Raw genomic sequence first — 20,805 nt, 5'->3', positions numbered from 1 at the left:
AATAGATTTAAAGGATTGTTTTTTTACCATCCCCTTGCACCCTGAGGACCGGGTGCACTTTGCCTTCACTGTTCCGGTTTTGAATCACTCCCAGCCCACTCCACGCTATCAGTGGAATGTGCTCCCTCAAGGCATGTTGAATAGCCCCACCTTGTGTCAGCATTTTGTTGCGCAGGCCCTACGGCCCTTCCGCGCAGCACACCCAGATGCCTTAATTTACCACTACATGGATGACATCCTGGTGGCTCACCCCGTCCTCCCTGATGACTGGCCGGACGAACTGCGCCACCAGCTTGCGGCGTGTGGCCTGGTTGTGGCACCGGACAAGATCCAGCGTCAGCCACCCTTTTTGTATCTTGGTCACCGCATGCTCCAGTCATATGCCCGTCCAGTTTGTCCCGAGTTGGTATTGCCCAACCCTCTTACGTTTGTACAGCTTCAACAGTTATTGGGGTCCCTTAATTGGATTCGTCCTTTTTGCCCTCTGACTACCTCCATGCTGTCCCCTCTTTTTTCTGGCCTTCGGCAGGGCCGTCTCCCCGGAGATATCATTCCCGTTTCCCAGGAACAGCGCCAAGCGGTCACCCTCATTAACCAGACCCTGGCCCAGGTGTGGGTCGACCGCCGAGAAAGGGAACAGCCCCTTTTTGCCATTTTGCTTCCCACACTCTCACAACCGACAGCTGTCCTTGCCCAGGAGGGGGCGGCAGCGCGTCTTCGTTTAATTGAATGGATTTATTTGACCCACTCCCCTCCGCATACTATTCAGACACTCCCTCAACAGGCCGCAGAGCTGATTTTTAAAGTGCGAGAACGGTCCCGTACCCTCTTGGGTTGGGACCCCGTTGCCATTATTGTCCCCATCCCGGCTAAAGACTGGGAACGCACTGTCTCTTGCAGTGCCACCCTCCAATTGTCTCTTGCTGACTATGTTGGGGAAGTTAAATATCACATTCCCCCTGACCCCCGTCTTTCATTCCTACAACAACGTTGCCTTCACCTCCGGCCGTCCTTGTCAACCGTCCCCATTAAGGATGCACTTACCCTTTTTACGGACGGCGGCCCAACACGAGGTGCGGTCAGCTGGCAGGTGCAAGGCACTTGGCAAGTCCGCTTTACCCTGCCTCAGCGCTCCCCACAGCGCGCAGAGTTGGCTGCTGTCATCCTGGCCTGCCGATGCTTCCAGGATGACCCTTTTAATTTGATTACTGACAGTCTTTATGTTACTAATGTTCTTAAGTCTCTTCCAGGTTCCTATGTGTCGCCCTCCTGTGATGACAATTTGTTGGCCCTTTTTCTTACCCTGCAACAGCTCCTTTCCTCCCGCTCTAGCCCACTGTTTGTGGCACACATTTGCAGTCACACCACACTACCGGGCCTATTAACAGAAGGCAACACGGTGGCCGACCAGGCGGTCAAATCGGTGGCCTCAATTTTTTCCTCCCCAATCGAAAGCCACGCCTTTTTTCATCAATCCGCCAAGGCCCTTGCCAAGCAGTTCACTCTCCCATTGTATCAGGCGCAGGCCATTGTTCGCCAGTGTGACCTTTGCGCTTCTCTCTCCAATAGCCCGGAGGTAGGGGTTAACCCTCGTGGAACCTCGGCCAACCAGCTCTGGCAAATGGATGTTACACATTTCCCTCCCTTTGCCCCCTGGCAGTATCTTCACGTGTGTGTAGATACCTTTTCCCATTATGTGTGGGTCACCCCCCAGAAGGGTGAGGCCTCTCGTCATGTTATTAATCACATGATTCGCGCTATGGCAATCATGGGTCACCCATCCCATCTTAAGACCGACAACGGCCCCGCCTACTGTAGCTCGGCCTTTGCCTCCTTCTGTACCACGTGGGACATTGTCCACACGTTTGGTATCCCGTATAACCCCACAGGCCAGGCCATTGTGGAACGAGCCAATCGTGCGCTCAAACAAGCCCTGGTCCGCCAAAAACAGAAAGGGGGGATTCCCGTAGGCCTTCCTCCCCGCCAGGAATGGCTGGCTGCAGTGCTTTTTACCCTGAATCATTTGAATTTGACTGACAACTACTCTGCAGCAGAATGTCATTTTCGCAGCTACCAGGCCTTGCCCCGCCCCTTTGTTAAATATCGCAAGGCCCCAGACCCTCAGTGGCATGGCCCAGTGCCCCTTATAACGTGGGGACGAGGGCATGCTGCCGTTTCTCTTCCTACAGGTCCGTTGTGGGTCCCGGCGCGTAACGTCCGCCCGTGGCACGGCGATGGCCTGGCACCAGGGACTATCGAACCCCATTCCACAGTTCAACCTACATCTGCAGGATCCCGAGCGTCCTCGCCAGCGCCCCCCGTGGGGGCCCCCGCAGCGCATAACCTGGGGACAGGTTAAAGCCCTTTCATTGCAGGCCGAGCAGCTGCGAGTGCAGCAGCAGCTAGAACCTACCGCAGAAAATTACCTTGTGACATTGTTAGCTTGCCTTAATGCTAATTCACTCCTTATTTTGTGTGTATTGGGGAGTTTCCTGTTGGCCCCTAGCTGCCAAGGCGAACCCCAGATGGAGCAGCGGCTGCAGTTTAACACCTGGGTCCACCTGGCAGAAGTATTAAATCAATCTGATTTCTGCCTGGCCGTTGCCCCGGAAATGCAAGGTCTGTTAAGTACCTGCCTTGTTCCTGTCTGTAAACCACCCAGCAACATCTGGGGTGTGAGACAGTGAAAGAAATGTGCTGTTTTAAGCTTGCTGATAATAGTTTTGTATGCAATAGCAAATTGATATGCTGAAATGCTATGCTTAAGTCATCCGCCAAGACGTTTTTCTTCCTTGGTAGGATTATATTTAGTTATAGCCACCCTTAGAGTGGATGAAGACCCTTTTATAGTATGGGGTCCTAGTTTTGATGTTTGACGTTTTACTTTGCTGCTTTGTTTAATGTATACCCAATCTAGTGGCATTGTGTATGCTACCCTGCGAGAGTGTTTTGTTTAAACACCGCATTTATAAAATAAAACAGGGGGAGATGTAGAGATGCATAGCTCCCGAATCGCCAGTCCACAGGCGCGGCAAACTGCTCCCATGGCTACGAGGCAGGAGTGACCTTCAATCCAGCGTTTGTGTTTGGGAAACTTATTTGGCTGATTTGATTGTACCCTCGCAGCTGGTGTTCACGCGCTCAAGAGATGGGTTCGTTATCTTATGTGCATGTATACTGCCTAGCTCTTCTATGCGCAAGAATGTAACCACTAAGAAGAGTTGTAAACAAAGTAAGGAGAGAAATAAAAACCCCAGGAAAAGTTTTCCTGGGAAGCTTTTTGCAAGAGGCTTGTAAAGCTCTCTAGCTACCACAGACCTGGCGTTCTGTTTCCTTTCCTGCGTCGTCACCACACCTACATCAGGCTGGGGTGGGGAATTAAACTTGTGTGCCGTATGTAGATGACATATCAGTTGACTAAAGCAGCATTTCTCAAACTGGGAGTCCTGACCCAAAAGGGGGTCACAAGACTACTGTAGGAGGATCGCGAGAGCAGTGGTTGCTGGCTGGGCACCCAGCTCTGAAAGCAGCACTGCCTCCAGCAGCAATGCGGAAGTAAGGGTGGCATGGTATGAAGGGTCATCACTTTTTGGGGGGGAGGGTTGTCACAGCCTAAATATTTTCAAAGGTGGTCCCAGCAAAAAAAGTTTGAGATCCCCTGGACTGAGTAAAGGATGAAAAAGTAAATTATGGGTGCTGTGATAATAAGCATTGTTATAAACTTTTCCACAATCTAACCAGACACTCCTTCTAACACAATACAGTTTATGAGGAATTAAGATATATTGAGTACTCTTCAATCAAATGACGGGTGTGGAACAGATTGGAAAAAAAACATAAAAGTCTGATCAGCAAATGAATCATATTGCAATAACAAATGAGAGGATGGAGAAGGAAGATTTCACCTGCAGATGCATTGAGATGTTTCTTTAAAGTTTTAGTGTAGAGTAAATCAAGTGTTTAATTGTGTCAGTGGTGCTCAAAAATGAAAAGCTGAAGGAACACCTTCTTGTTTAACAGGGTAAAAAATGACTTAAAATGCAGGAGAGGAGGTCAATTATGTTCCCAGCCCTACTACAGACTTCCTGAGTGATTTTGGGCAGATCACTTATCCTCCTTTTTGCAGATGGGGAAAGTGAGGCACAGAAAAGTTAACAACACTTCCCTACCTCACTGAGACATCCTGAGGTCAAATTCATGATTTGTAAAGTGCTTTGATATCCTCCGATGTAAGGTGCTACTAAAATGTTGGGAAGATGGAAAGGAGAGAACATAGAAAAAGGGAAAGAGAAACTGTAAATGAAGAGGAAATCGAGAACAAGAGAAAGGGATAAGGAAACATAGAGAAATCAAAAGAGACAAGGCAACTTTAGGGCTGGAAAACGGTATTTTATTAATTGTTTACTTGTATTCATTTTACTTTGTTTCCCTGACAGAAAAAAGTTAGCCAAAAGGAGATGGAATCCACTGTCTAAACTCAGTTGGGGATTTTCAGGCAGATCATGGCCTGAGGAAAGCAATCAGGTCCTGCTATCACTTTTATGTTTTCAGCTTGAACAATGAGTGCCAAGCCTGCTGCTTTTGAGCTTTCTAGAGTACATGCACTACAAAGATGGGTCCCTGGAACAGCTGCCCCTCTCTGGAGCTTTTGTCTGAAAGATGGAAACACTGCACCATTACCGGCAATTAATGGAATTGGGTGAAGGAAAACTTTTTTACTGGGATATATTTGCTCATTTTTCTGTCTGCAGTGCTTCTCCAATGCCAGGATTGTTACTATTCTGCCAAAGGCAGCTCTGAGAAGTTCATGAACACTTTTGAGTGTTGCAGCTTTCAGAGATTCAAGATGAGTTACAAGAGCTGACTTATTAGATGGAACAAATCTACTCTGTTGGCCACAAACTGGTCTGCCAGCTTTAGCATTATATATTTGTGTATAGTAAAGTCTAGGAACCGTAGTAATGGACCAGGAGTGCATTGTGCTAGGTGCTGTACAAATAGAACAAACAGAAGGTTCCTGCCCCAAAGAGCTTGCAGGTCACAAAATGATCCATTCTATTTTAAGGTGCTAAAGTTGCTGTCAGTGGTGACATAAATACATTCTTCGTACTCCTCAGACAGGAGCAGTCTTCAGAAGCCTTCCTGCTTCAATCCTCCTCCTTTTTCTAGGCCTCAAGAAGCAGTGGCAGCAGCTTTTCCACAGGTAAAGACCATGAGTGGCTCTAGTGGATCTACTTGCTACTGTTTTTCGAGCTCTTAGGATTTCTCCTCTTTTAGCACTTGAGACTTCACCATATACCCTGATAACTCCTGAGAGTGTGTAAGTAGCAGCATGGCTGGCTTAAAGGCTACACTCCATGAACAAAGGTAGAAAGGGGAGTTTAAATGTATCCAACTCTTTCCCAAACCCGAATCAAAGTTCAGGTTTGGTTTAGCCAAAACGGATTCTCTTATACATATTCTTTCAGATCCCCTTTGAGAAGTGTGGGACCAATTTTCTTAAATGTTTTATGCTGCAACCTAATGTGCACTCAGTAACCTACCCCAGCATATGGAAGAAATGAGACGTTTTGATAGCTGTTGAACAGAGTGTATTTTCACAGTTAATCAGATCAAAGCCATTTAGCACAGGTGTTTCTATAATTGTGAAGCAAAGGGAAAATTTGCAATGTTCATTTAAAGGCCCTTAAATGTACACATTAGATACCAAGAGTGATGATTTAGTGTTATCTCTGTAATCTAAAACATGTAGGAATGCTATTGCTAACCTACTAAGTACTTTTTATTTTGCTTTCAGACACATTTCTACTATAAATAAATACCACTGAGTGTTTTTTCATGTAAAAGTGTCCATTCATATGAAACTTTGGGATGAAAACCAGGAGAAGAACAAGCCTTGAACAAAGGTGCTCTGCTATATGCAATGAGGGCTTTAAATTAATTGTAAATCATTAACATGGTGGGCAGAATTTATATTGCCTACTAATAGCATACAGACTTACACAAGGCCTTGGCAGAGGAAAGCCTATCTATAGAGGAGATTCCGGTGATGGATGATATCCTCAATGGGAAAGCTCGTGGCACATACTGCACATAAATGTTTAATTGATTATTACTGATGACAATGAACGATCATAGTTAATGTTTTGGGGGCTGTTGACTGGGTGGGAATAGATTTTATCAAGTCCTTAAATCAATGTTTGGGTCAAGTGCAAGCATTGTGGGGCAAGGAGTTTCATTCATTGTTTCTACAGTCGAGGTCTTGTCCTGGTTTAGGCTATGATAGGTTACTATGCTCTAAATTTTAAACAATAACACTTAACTAACATTGGGCCATCTTGCTGCTATTTGTTGTTAATTGTATTCTTTGTACATGCACTGTGGAGGAATGCGATCAGCGTAGTTTAGAAATCGAATTAATTATATAGCCATATTAATTTTCAATTATAATTACAAAAAACATATCTAGTTTCATTTATAATGATCTGAATGTTTGTTTGAATTTAGAAAGTAAAGACATAAAATCAAAAACTGAGTTTTATTTCACTACTTAGTTTTGATATAGTTATTGAGAAAATAATCAGCTCCCCTCTATTTGCTCCTTTATCTAAAACAAGTTCAAGTCTCCAGTGAAAGATATTCATCTCAACTCTTTTTAATACACACACACACACACACACACACACACACACACACACACACACAGAGGTCAGAGTTATGTTTACAATATGCATAGTTCCTCAGGGTCCCTTACTTTCCATATTTGTCAAGTGATCCAGATTTTGCTTGAAGATCATTCAGAACCCATGCTTGGTTTTGATATTGACCTTCCTAAGAATATCTGTCCAGTAGACCTGCTTGCCCACTTTGTTTAATCTTTTCCATCCTTGCCTCACTGCAGTCCCTGAGGTCCTCTCATCTTCATCTGTTAGTTTCCACACAGATGAACTTGGGCTCTCACTTCTCTTCTGACTGAATGTACTGCTGTGTTTGTTCTGACATTATGACAAAAACAGAAGAGAAAAAGCAGCTGGAGACTTTTTTTAATCTTTGATGTCAAACAAGAAAAGTAAGCAGGCAAAACCCAATTTTAGTGAAAATAACACAAAGGCAAACCGCTCCAAGAAGTACTTTGAAATCAAGTTGAGGAATCTTGCTAATGAAATACATTATACTTGCTAATCAATAAATGTATTAGTGAATTTAAACTCCTACTATACAGAGAACAGTGCTTTTGGCACATTAAATTGTAAGGAAAGCCATGACAAATTTTATTAAAATCATACATTTTATTGCATTTTTACATCTCTGATTTTCCCCCTTCTCTACAGTTCTGTTCACTTTTACTTATTCCAGCCCACTGGCCATCTGTGTTACACTCTGCAAGTCGGGAGTACCTCCATTGACGTCTGGGGTCTTCAGTGAATGGAGCAGGGGATGGGTTATGCAGAAATCCCCACAGGAGGTAATGGAAGTAGGACCTTTATTCCGTTCCTCTGGGTTCTTTCTTTGGCTGCTGTTGAGCAGCTTCAGAGCGGTCTCGCCTGGCTTCACCAGGATCCATGCTGCCAGTGGGAAGAGAGCCAGTGGAGCAGCAATTATCCTGAAGGACTGCTTCAATTTCTATGCAGAAGTGGGGATCTATTTCCTTGTAGATACTCAATATCCATCCATCCATCCAGGAGTCTTGGATGGGGCACATACAAGATGTAGGGGTCCCAAGTGATTGCTTATTTTGCTGATGCAGGCCTACCCTGTCTGCAAGCTGTAGGTAAAGATTTGCCATGAGAAACATTACCGAGTGCATAGTGCTGAATAAAATGGAAACTGCCCACATAAGAGCACATAAAGACCAGGCTTCATTCCTTCCTGGTGTAATTCCTTTGGAGTCAACTGAGATACACCAGGGATGGACTGGGTAATTAAGGCTTTTCTCATCTCCTTAGCTGGGTTTTATTTTTTGGTCAAACTGATGGAGCACATTTAATAGGCTTCCTTGGGTGGGTGACCTCCCACAGATGGGGCTGAAGAGAAAAAAGAAAGATCTGCAAGCTCCCTCAAATCAGTCTTCTGAAAGGGAGAGGGGCACTCTGCTGTTCCTTGCCTTAGAACAGGCCCTGTTCTCACACCTGGAGAGTCCCAAGGGATCTATGATCATCCCATACCATCAGTGGGAAGTGAGGTCCATGAACAAGCAGGCTCTGTGCCTCTGCTGACTCTCATCTCCCTTTCCCTAGCAATAGCTGTCCCTGGAGTTTTGCAAAGGGGAAACCACAGTTGCAGGGGTGGCTGTGTTACCTTTTCTGTGTGGGGCCACACACTGCTTGACAGTCTGCATAATCTTGCCCCTCTCTATTTGAAGAGTGCCCTCCTTTGGACTAGGAATAGATGATTAGCGTGGTAAAGGCAGCTTGTGAACCCCTCTCCCGCTGCCTTTTGTAATGGCCCGTCCCCCTTGTGTCTGTTTGGGGAACATGATATGATCCTCCTTTTCAAAAGGGTAAGATGACTTGTTACTTTCTAGAGATCCTTGGACTCCTCTGAGATCTTCTCCTCTAGTTAACACTAATAGATTTGACTCAGCTAGACCAGAGTAAAGTTTCAGGTCAGGTATGTCCAAATCAAGAATGTAGTTTTCTACCTAATGGGTAATCAAGGGCTCTGGTTTCAGTAGTACATTATATTTGAAAATAAAAAGAGATTCTGTTTTCAAAATGTTACACTGGCAATACTCTGTTGTGTGTGCAAGATCAAATTCTGCTTTACTTCATTTTATTTTAACCTTTAATTAAAGCTAGTAATTTAGTATATAGAATAATGAATAAATAAATAAAAAAATCCTCTTAAGTTTGACTAACATTTAACATTTTTTTTCTCCAAGTCTGTGGCACTCACACACAATTCCAGATCAGACAGAAGTTGGTTAGCGGCATAGAAGAAAGAATATCTTATGTGTAGCACTATTAGCCACAGCATTTTACATAAGGGTGTAGTATACATTGACATCTGAGTCAGCGGAGCACTTTTTCTTATGCCTGTCTGATTTACCCAACTTGTTATGGGTCATGTTATCTTCTGGGATTCAAATTTAATTTACATTAACTACTGATCTTTCATATTTGTATAATTTTTCTACTTGTTTCAGTCAATAACATCAACTCCTCTACCTCATGGAGTTACATGCTTTAAGGCCAGAAAGGTCCATCATGATCATCTAGCCTGATCCCCTGCATGATGCAGGCCACAGAACCTTGCCCACCCACCATAACCTCTGACTGAGTTACTGAAGTCCTCAAAACTTGATTAAAAGACTTCAAGGTACAGAGAATCCATCATTTCCTCTAGTTCAAACCAGCAAGTGACTCAGGCTTCAGAAGAAGGTGAAAACCCCCATGGATCTCTGTCCATCTTTCTGGGGGGAAATTCTTTCCTTACCCCAAATATGGTGATCAGTTAGACCCTGAACTTGTGGGCAAGACCCATCAGCCACTCACCCAGGCAAGAATTCTCTGTAGTAACTCAGAGCCCTCCCCATCTTGTGTCCCATCTCTGGACATTAGAGCTATTTGCCAAGAGCAGTCACAAACAGGACATATAGCATCGTAGGCAACATCATATCATCCCCTCCATAAACTTATCAAGCTGAGTTTTGAAACCAGTTAGTTTTTGTCCCCGACTACTCCCCTTGGACGCCTGTGCCAGAATTTCACTCCTCTGGTGATTAGAAAACATCATCTAATTTCACACTTAAGCTTGTTGATGGTCAGTTAATATTCATCTGTTGTTGTGCCAACATTGGCCCTGAACTTAAATAACTCCTCTCCCTCCCTGGTGTTTGTCCCTCTGGTGTATTTATATGGAGAGAAATTGTAACTCCTCTCAGCCAAGCTCCTTAAGTCTTCTCTTGTAAGACGGTTTCTCCATTTCTCTGATCATCATAATTGCCCTTCTCTTCACCTGTTCCAATTTGAATTCATCTTTTTTACACATAGGAGACTAGAAATGCACACAGTACTCCAGATGCAGTCTCACCAGAGCCCTGTACAATGGTAATACTTCCCTATCTCTACTGGAAATGCTGTGCTTGATTCATCTTAGGACGGTATTAGTCTTTTTCACAGCCACATCACATTGGCATCCTGTGATAGACAAGTACACCTATGTCTTTCCCCTCCTATGTTGTTTCCAACTGACAAGTTCATATGACAACCTCATAGCAAAAATTCTTGTTAGTCCCTAAGTGCATGATCTTATGTAACTGCTACGCATATCTGATATTTGTTACCTCTGAGCCAGGTGATAGGATTACAATAGCCAAACTGTGGGGTTAAGCTAGGAGCAATAAATGAAGGTGTTTTGCAGCGTTAAGGCAAATGTTGCTTCTTCATTCTATGGAACTCTCATCCTCAACAGCAGCCAGTGGTTGCATTTCACGGACACAGTCAAATTTCACATGGATCCAATTGGATGCTGGGGTAGAGTTTTGTCACATGCCGGGGTGCAGTCTAGATCAGTGAGGGGGTTGTGCCACTGCCTGCCCTGCAATGTTGGGTGCATCACAATGCTCTGCTGTTGTAGATCCCACCCTGGGCTGCTCACAAACAGTGTGCCAGCAGGCAGGTCACACCTGGAGTGTCCATGGATAGCTATAGCCCTGGTCCAGCGGCTCTGACCCAAGCAGCCTGTCAGCAACATATCAGCCATATTCTGGCTTCCAGAAGCTTTGATTATAACTTGCAGAGTGACCCTAACATACTCCCAATCCTTTTCCCCAAAAACATGTGTTCTGCATGGTCCAGCCATCTCCAGAGCATTCAGATATTAGACTTGTATATTGACCCCTATCAGATGCAATAGAACAGTTTTCTACTTTACATGAAACTACTAAAGAGCTCACTAGATTAGTAGTTTTGATTAAAAAACCCAAAGTTTATTTAACTAAAAGGAGATTTTGAGTCCAAGTATAAGGAATTAAAGTCAGAAATGGTTATAAGAGACATAATAGCATGTTTCTAGTAGCTAAAATTTAAGAAGCTAGACTTGGTTCAAGGTAAAATCCTTACCACATGTTTCCAGCAACACTAACAAAATTTCCATGTCAAGATCTATCCCAAAGTCAAAAGGCTAGTCTCTTGGTCATCTTAATAGAAAGAGAATGTATATCTGGGGGGCGTGGGGGGTGGAGAGTGTTTGCCCTCACTTTTATAGTCTAGTCACCCTTTAAACTGCATTTTCCTGAGAGTTACCCCTAGATAAAAGTCCTTCCTACTGTGAGGATGGAGACATGAACTCTCATGGTGAAAGAGGTTCCATGTGATTGCTCGTTAAAATGCAAATTGATTATTCCTGCCCCCCTTCTTTGCCAAAGAATGGCCACCTGACAGGTGATTGCCCATCAACTTTGAAAACACCTAGTTAGAAGCATCAGTTTGCCCTTTGTCTTTGAGGAACAGGTTTACCCCCACTCCAGGAGGGTCTGGTAAACACATTGAGTCCTCCTTTCAACTTACGTTCATAACTCTTTGTACGCATTTTACACATACATTTCTCTACAATTTTATTGACAAGTGAGTTATTAGTTTTCACATGATAAATCACAAGGTATCATTTGTACAAAGATTATGATAGTGTGTAGGGTGCAAATAGAGGATGCACTCCATCACAGGTTAAGCCTTCTCAGTTTTTGGAGTCATGTTTGGAGCATTTTCTTCCCTTGTTTACTTTATTACAGGATGACCAGGGCCCAAGACTATGTGCCATAGCAAGATATTACTAGCTCTAGCCTCATGCATAAGATAAATAACAATTCACCACAAATATACATGTTACTACTTTCAAAATAAAAAGCAAAAACCACATGTACAAGGAAATGCTTTCATTTTTACCAAGAAAAGCACAGAAAAGTTAGCAGGAAAGCAGAGACTATTAATGCAAAACACCCTTCAACTTGTTAAGTAGATGGACAAGTAATTTCAGGATATATTTTTAATATTTTCTTATTGCTGGAAGACCCCTGTATCTATTCCTACAACACAGAACATTTGTCCTGAGTCAGTGATTTGTACCAGTTCTTAGTACTCTCATGTGTAGACAGTACAGTAACTCCTCACTTAATGTCCTCCCACTTAATGTTGTTTCGAAGTTACGTCGCTGCTCCATTAGGGAACATACTTGTTTAAAGTTGTGCAATGTTCCCTTATAATGTCATTTGGCTGACTTTACAAGGGAGCATTGCACAAGTTCCTCTTCTCTGCCTCCTCCCACTCCCTCCCTCCCAGTGCTTCCCCCGCCACCTAGGACTTTCTGGGAGGGAGCAAGCGGGGAAGCCCCCCCCATCCCTGGCAGGCAGGGCCACCCAGAACTCAGGGGCTTTAGGGGCTGCAGGGCCCTAAGGGGGCCCCGGGGTCCTGGCCTGCATCTCTAAAGCCCCTTTTGGAATGCGGCCCTGCGAGCACGGGCCGAAGGACTCAGGAGGAGCAGGGGCAGCCTCGCAGCCAATGGCCGGAGAGAAGTGGCGCTTTCCCCTTCAAAGCTGGCCGGAGAGAAGGTGGCGCTTTGAATGGGAAAGCGCCACTTCTCTCCAGCCACCGGCTGCACGGCTGCCCCTGCTCCTCCTGAGTCCTCCGGCCCGTGCTCGCATGGCCGCATTCCAAAAGGGGCTTTAAAGCCGCAGGCCAGGGCCCCAGGGCCCCCTTAGCCCAGGGCCCTGCAGCCCTTAAAGCCCCTGTGTTCTGGGTGGCCCTGCCTGCCGGGATGGGGGGGAGGGGCAGCTCCCAGAATCGGCCATGGGAGCAGTGCTGCGCTGCGCAGAGCCACCTGCACACCCCCTGCACCAAACAGGAGCTGCCCCAGGTAAGTGCTCTGTACAGTATATAATGCCTTTTGTCTGCCCCCCAAAATGTCCTTGGAACCTAACCCCCCGCATTTACATTAAATCTTATGGGAAAATTGGATTTGTTTAACATTGTTTCACTTAAAGTTGCATTTTTCAGGAACATAACTACAACGTTAAGTGAGGAGTTTCTGTACTTAAAAATACAAAAAAGAAAAAAAAAGAAAAAAAGAAAAAACAAAACCCACACTTCTAATTTGGTTTTAAGAAAACATTATTGATGGCAGTCTGAGAATGGAGAGTTGTTGTTAGAGGATACTTGATTTGTCATTTGTACTTTCAGCAGCTGTGTAAGTGAAAACCCATAATTGAATGACCTTAAGTAAGTCACAATTATATTTCAAATAACTTAATTAGATTATTTGATTAATTGTGATATGGAAAGAACTTGGCATATCTTCCATAATAAATGGAAACACACCTTGACCTCTACTTCTATCAGTATGTCCTGCATTGTCTGGTAATGCTTGCTTACATTATAGCTATGAGTAATTCTTGTACATGTCTTCATATGGGAGTTTAAAAACTCCTGTGGGCTACTGAGACATGAACTGAAAGCCTGCTCTCTATTGGATTTCCTGGTATACCTGAAGTATCACTCACATTACACCTATGTAAGCATATGTGATATCTGCATGAACAAAATGAAAGCAATTTACTTCCTTATCTCATTGGGGAATACATAGTGATAAGATAATAAAGGAAGGAGTGAGAGCAGAAGAATAAGGATAATGGATTTTTAAAAAAGCAGACTTTAACAAACTCAGAAAACGGCTAGACAAGGCCCCATGGGAAGACAATCTATTGGAAAAGGGACTTCAGGAGAGTTGGCAGTTGCTCAAGGAGACTATTAAAGAAGCAACTACAAACTATTATGATGCAAAGGAAAGATAGGAAGAATAGTAAAAGGCCAATATGGTTCCATCAAGAACTCTATAATGACCTAAAAATCAGAAAGAAACCCTACACAAAGTGGATATATGGTCAAATTGATAAGAAGGAGTACAACACCCCCCACCCCCAAAAAAAAAAAAAGAAACAGCACAAGTATGTAGGAACAAAATCAGAAAGGCTTAGGCACAAAATGAGTTACACCTGGCAAGGAACATAATAGGCAATAAGAATTTCTTTAAATATATTAGGAGAAAAATGAAACAAATTGTAGGTCCTCTCCTCTAGTCAGTGGGGAAGGAGAGCTGATAACTGATGGCATCAAGAAAGCTGAGGTGCTTAATGCCTATTTTGCTTCAGTCTTCAATAAAAAGGTTAATGATGACAAGATGACTAGTTAGCAGGGTCTGATGTAATTCATCCTAGTGTACTTAAGGATCTAGCTGAAGTAATCTCAGCTCTACTAGCAATTATCTTTGAGAACTCCTGGAGGATGGGAGAGGTCCAGAAATCAGGAGAAGGGCAAACATAGTATTTATCTTTAAAAAGGGGAACAAGGTGGACATGGGAATTATAGACCAGTCAGCCTAACTTTAATACCTGGAAAGATACTGGAATAATTAATCAATTTGTAAGCACCTGGTGAGGAAAATAGGGTTATAAGGAATAGTCAGCATGGATTTGTCAAGAACATATCATGCCAAAGCAACTTAATTTTCTTTTTTGATAGGATTACTGACCTAGTGGATAGAGGGGAAGCAGCTGATGCGATATACCTTAATTTTAGTAAGGTTTTTGACACAACATTCTCATAAACAAGCTATCAAAATGAAGTCTAGATGATATTACTATAAGGTAGGTGCACAACTGGTTGAAAGGCCATTCTCAAAGAGTAGTTATCAATGGTTTGCTGTCACATTGGGTGGGCGTATCTAGTGGGGTCCCACAGGGATCAGTCCTGGGTCTGCTACTATTCAATATTTTCATTAATTACTTGGATAATGGAATAGAGAGTATGCTTATAAAATTGGCAGATGACACCAAACTGGGAGGAGTTGCAAGCACTTTGGAGGACAGGTTTAAAATTCAAAATGACTTTGACAAATTGGAGAATTGATTTGAATTCAACAAGATGATATTCAATAAATACAAGTGCAAAGTACATCATTGAAGAAGGAAAAATCAAATGCACTACTACAAAATGGAGAATAACCATCTAGGTAGTAGTACTGCTGAAAAGGATCTAGCGGTTATAGTGGACCACAAACTGAATATGTGCTGTCAATGTGTTGCAGCTGCATAAAAGGCTAATATGATTCTAGAAGTGTATTAACAGGATGGTTGAGGTAAGCCACAGGAGGTAATTTTCCCACTTTGCTCAGCACTGGTGAGGCCCCAGCTGGAGTACTGTGTCCAATTCTGGGTAACTCACTTCAGGAAAGATGTGAACAAATTAGAGAAAGTCCAGAGGACAGCAATAAAAATGATAAAAGATTTAGAAATCCTGACCTAGGAGAAAAGGTTCAAAATGGACATATTTAGTCTTGAGAAAAGAAGACACTGGGGCACCTGGTAATAGTTTTTTAATATATTAATGGCTTGTTACAAAGAGAATGGAAATCCACTGTTCTCCATATGAACTGAAGGAAGGACAAGATATAATGGGCTTAATCTGCAGCAAGGTAGCTTTAGGTTAGATGTTAGGAAGAGCTTTCTAACTACAGTATAAGGATAGTTAAACTCTACAATAGGCTTCTGACAGAGGTTATGGAGTCCTAATCATTGAAAGCTTTGAAAAACAAGTTGGACAAACACCTGTCAGGGATTGTCCAAGTTTACTTGATCTTGCCACAGCACAGAGGGCTGGCCTTGATAACTTCTCAAGGTCCCTTCCAGCCCTACATTTCTATGATAAGACAAATAAATGCTTACTCTTAGAGGTCTAGTGCTTTTCTACTGATTGCTTTAAGTCCTGATCTCATTGCTGTTACATAATGGTGGAATTCTACAAATTGGAAAAGGGCCAAACTAGCAGCTACAAACTTGGATGCCTCTGAAGACAGAGCACTAGCTGCCAGAGCCATCCATCCTTGTGTAGGAAAAACTTCCAGTGAAGTGAATGGGAATTTTGCCTGAGTAAAGAATGCAGGATAGGACTATACATGTGACTATTAGATCAAAAAACTTGGGGTCCAATTCTTTGAACCTGTACCTACAAGTATTCCTTACACATGCAAGTAGCCCCAGAACAGCTCACCACAATTAAGGGTTTGCAGGATGAGATGGTTAGTCTACAATTTAACGTTTAATGCTCATTGAGATTTGACTCGGTTTAAATATAATTTTAATCAATGTGAATGAGAAAACTAACACATGTACTTAAGGGCCTGATCCTTCACCATGTAAGGGAACTGGGAGTGTGGCTATTGAATTTATTGAGTGAGATCAGGACCCACATGTGGCAAAATGTGCAAGGACCTCAGGCAAGATTTTTTAAATCAGGCCCATATATTGAAATACTGCATATAAATGATGTATTTATAGATTCTCTGTGCTTTACTGTTGATTTAAGTAAGCATTTGAAAACTATTTAAATAAATTAGCTGAATTTTTATATTTTGCCCTGCCCAGTGGAACTACCTTTAAGGTCTGTTCCAAAGCCTGTTGAAGCCTATAGGATTTTTTCATCCAATGGGCTTTAGATCAGGCTCTTATGTATATAATTACACTCACACAATAGGCATTTCTATGTGCACACCAGTGGTGTAGCCAGGTTCTAACTTCAGGGGGAGCGAACACATAAAAAAAGGCACCACCCGACATATCAAATTACTAATTAAATACTTTTAAATTCGTTATACATATTTATTTTGTACTTAAAATAAAAACACAAGAATGATATTGTTTTCCAAGTACGTGTGTTATTTTGCATTTAAAATATAAAGAGTTTCAGTCTGACATCTACTTATATTGTATATAAAATCAAAACATAATAAAAACACGTGTTATTTACTTATTTCATATTTCACAGATAAGATCAAAACAATATGATCTATGAAGCAACTACAACAGCCTCTTTGTCTAAGCTTCATTCTAGCAAAGTTATCTATTACTTTATTATAATCTATTTCAGTAGCCAATTGTCTTTCAATGGAGAGCAAAGCTAAACCAGACAATCTATCTTCACCCATTGTAGAGCGCAGGTAGGACTTGATAGGTTTGAGTCGTCTAAAGGATCATTCCGCAACTACTCTACTTATTGGCAAGGTCAGAAAAATGTGGTACAATCTCGAAAGGTTAGGATAAATGGAACACACATCATTGGCGATCATGAATTTCAGTACACTGTTGATGGTGAGTTTCTCGTCGACACTTGACTTTACTCTACCGCTAGTGCTCATTGTCTCTTTGTACATGTCTTTAAATGAAAGAAACTCTTCCACAATTTCAGTTTGACTGCCACACATCTGAGTACATGTCTGCCAAAAATTCTAATTCTAATTTGTTCACATTATCCATGTTGTCAAAATGCTTTGTATCTAAGCCACTAAATTTGGCAGCCACATTTTTAAAATGCTCAAATCTTTTACTTGTGCTATTTATAACAGAATCTAAGGATACTAAGTAGGATTCAACTATGAATTTCTCCCGGGGATCAAATATTCCTTCTTCATCCTCTGCAATTTCCTCATGGAATCTTTTTCTCTTACGTATTCTGTGCTGCTTATATTCTGTAGTAATATCACATTTTCGAGCCAACTCGGTTGCTTCATTCTCAATCTGTTTGAATTCAGATTCAAATTCACTTCAAATGTTTTTCATATCATTTTCAAAAATCTGAATCAAATGAGAAGCTGTTACCAGATCTAGACTACTTTTCTGTAAATATGTGGATAAATGGAAAGCCTTCTATAGCACTTTACTGCAGAATATAAGAAGAACTAAGAATCCGTGAAACCAGCATACAAATCCCTGCCTCTGATTCTAGGAGCCTCAGAAACAGAACTGCCCAGTCCTGCCCACTGGCCAGTTTCCCTCATTGCATGATGATGAGAATGAAATCTCTGTGCTTTTCCTTTCTCTGTTCTTCCTCGGCCCCTGTAAGTGTGCTGTAGGCATTAGGGACATACACAGAGATATTCGGTTACTAATTTTTTCATCACTTTGTCTCCCTTTCCCCATATGCCTTCTCTCAGGTGCAGCTGGAAAGGCAATATGCAATGTTAGAGACAGCGGGACATCTGTGAATATATTTGTATATAGATAGATAGATTCAGGGGTCACGGGGAACTTGGAGCACAGATCCCCTAGGTACCTTTTGAAAACTCACTCTTAAATTTCCAAGGACAAGGAAATCAGTTTCTGGAGGGTTTTGGTCTCATCCTTTCCATAACAACAACATTGGCAGAAGGCGCCTGTGACTTTGAACTGGCTCAGAGATGTTTAAAGTGCAGAGTTAGAGGTGGCTTATTTTGGGGCTGGGGGAAGGGGTGTGTGTGAGGAATCACTTTGTGAAACAACCTCAAACTGGCCCCACAATTTCTACTCTGTCCTCCGAACTGACACCTCAGGTTTCAGGATCATGCCCTACATGAGGATTTTCGCCTGGATTTATTGTTCCACTTCAGACAGAATCCGTATTGCAACCTGCCCTGTGGAAGCCCGGAGTGGTGGCTTCATAATTCAGCATTTCTATGATGTATCGGGTCCTTTCCAACCCACAAGGGAACCCTGGTCCGCATTACAGTCTGGGATCTATCCGATCCAAACCCTCCCTCCCCCAGACACGATTTCTAGGGGGTTACCATATTTCAACAATCAAAAAAGAGGATGGGGGAGCCCTGCCCCCGCCCCCATCCACTCCCTCTGACTTCCCGCCCTGACTGCCCCCCTCAGAACTCCCAACATCCCCCCCTCCTTGTCCCCTGACTGCCCCCTCCTGGGACCCCTGTCCCTAACTGCCCCCCAGGACCCCACCCCCTACCTAAGCCTCCCTGCTCCTTGTCCCCTGACTGCCCCCTCCTGGGACCCCTGTCCCTAACTGCCCCCCAGGACCCCACCCCCTACCTAAGCCTCCCTGCTCCTTGTCCCCTGACTGCCCCCTCCTGAGATCCCCCCACCCTAACTGCCCCCCTAAAACCCTACCTCCTACCTGTCCCCTGACTGACCCGACCCTTATCCACACCCCTGCCCCCAGACAGACCTCCAAGACTCCCATGCCTATCCAACACTGCCTGTCCCCTGACAGGACCCCCAATATACACCGAGACTCTCACTGTAATCCAAAGGGGGGGCGAGAGGAGGGGAGGGATCACACATGGGCAGCTGCTTCTGCCCTAGCACCTGGCTTTAGTGTTTAGCGAGAAGTCTTTGCTAGCAGGCAGAGGGATACTGCTATCAAAGGGAGTGCTTGATTTTAAAGTCTGGTACAAACAGATCTAGCAGAGAACTCAACAATAGCGCTGCCTCTGCCAGCACAGAGCCCATAAACAAGAGAGGCAGAGACGTGCTTAATACAGTGCATGGGGTCGGGAGGGAGTACAGACAAAGGGACGAGGCCTGGAGAAAAAACGCAGCCACAGAGAGAAGGAGAAAGTGAGGAAGGAGAAACCAGGAGGCTGTCTCTCTAGAGAGAAGACCTGGGGGAGGGGTGTTTGGATGCAGCATGTTAATGAGACCCTTGCAAACACAAGGGAAAGACGCAGGGAAGGGATTGTGTCTGGGCAGAGGACAAGCGGGGCTACTCACTCAATCTCCCCTGTGGGATTGGGTAGCAGGGCCCAGGGAAATGAAAATCTCTTATCCACACAGAATTGTTAACTGCTCCCAAATCCTTTTGTGCTATAGCTGCAAGCTTAGGAGAGCTTAAGCTGTGAGATGCATGAACTTCCTCGGTAAATATCTCTTGTGCGGTGCCTCAAGCAGGTTTGCATTGTATTACCCAGATGAAAAGCCCAGCAGAGAAAGCTTGCAACTTTCCCAGCTCGTTCAGCAGTGTTCGAGGCCTTTAAATCACTCGGGATGCATCTTCCAAATAAAATGCATTAATAATACAGCTCAGGCAAGCGGAGTGCTCCACCTCTGCGGGCTGGGTGCCGTGCAGGCTGGCTGGGCCATCTGATAGTACTTCACCCTGAAGGCTGGCTTTTATATGCTTGTGTTTTGCTGTTGGAAAGAGGCCTAGACTTCCTCCCATCTTGAACCCCCAACCCATCTAACCCCCCTTGCTCCTTGACTGCCCCAACCCCTCTCCATACCCCCACCCCCAAAAAATCCCCCCCTGAACCATCCAACCCTCCCCCTGCTCCCTGACTGCCCCCCGGGACTCCCCTTACCTTACCACCATGCAGCTTGAGCCGCTGGCTGCCTCTGGAGCCAAAGTTAAAGATGCTGTCAGTGCACAGCCCCTCCCCTGCAGCGTGCTGGGGCAGTGGGGGGAGGGGGAAGGGGATCTGGCTGCTGGAGGCCCAATGGGAGCAGCTCAATCAGGCCCAGGAGGCCAATCAGCAGTGCAGCACTCTGCATGGGGGGAAAGGGGAGGGGAGGGGGGGAAAATCTCAGACCTTACGGATGGATGGCATTGGTAACCCTACTAAGGCGCCACTTTTGGAGAATGTGCTCAGTGGGGGAGCGGCTGCTCACCCCCCCCCCCAGCTACACTCCTGGTGCACACTGGTCTAAAAACCTATTTTTGCATGCAAATGACTCTTTATGTGATTAATCTGAAATCTGTGCATGAAACTGTGATAGCTGCACACATTAAATGGAGTTGCAAAAATATGCATGGACCTAAGGACCTCAGTTTTCTTTCCCCCACCCCTCACCACACTGTTGTAAAAGGAACTCTGTAGCAAAGAAGAAAATCCACAAGAGCAAAAAAGTGGCACCATTTCTTTTTATCTTGCCGATATTTTATTATTTTTCAGATGGGGCTGTAAGTAGTTTGCAGCTTAGAGAAAGAGTTCTAAAATGCACGGTACACTGGAAAACAAATAATAAAGACAAATTGATTTTTCAATTGC

Source organism: Malaclemys terrapin, chromosome 2, assembly GCF_027887155.1.
Source record: "Malaclemys terrapin pileata isolate rMalTer1 chromosome 2, rMalTer1.hap1, whole genome shotgun sequence".
In the NCBI taxonomy this organism is placed as follows: Eukaryota; Metazoa; Chordata; order Testudines; family Emydidae; genus Malaclemys; species Malaclemys terrapin.
The sequence above is the reverse complement of the archived record's forward strand: the minus strand, read 5'-3'. Positions refer to the sequence as shown.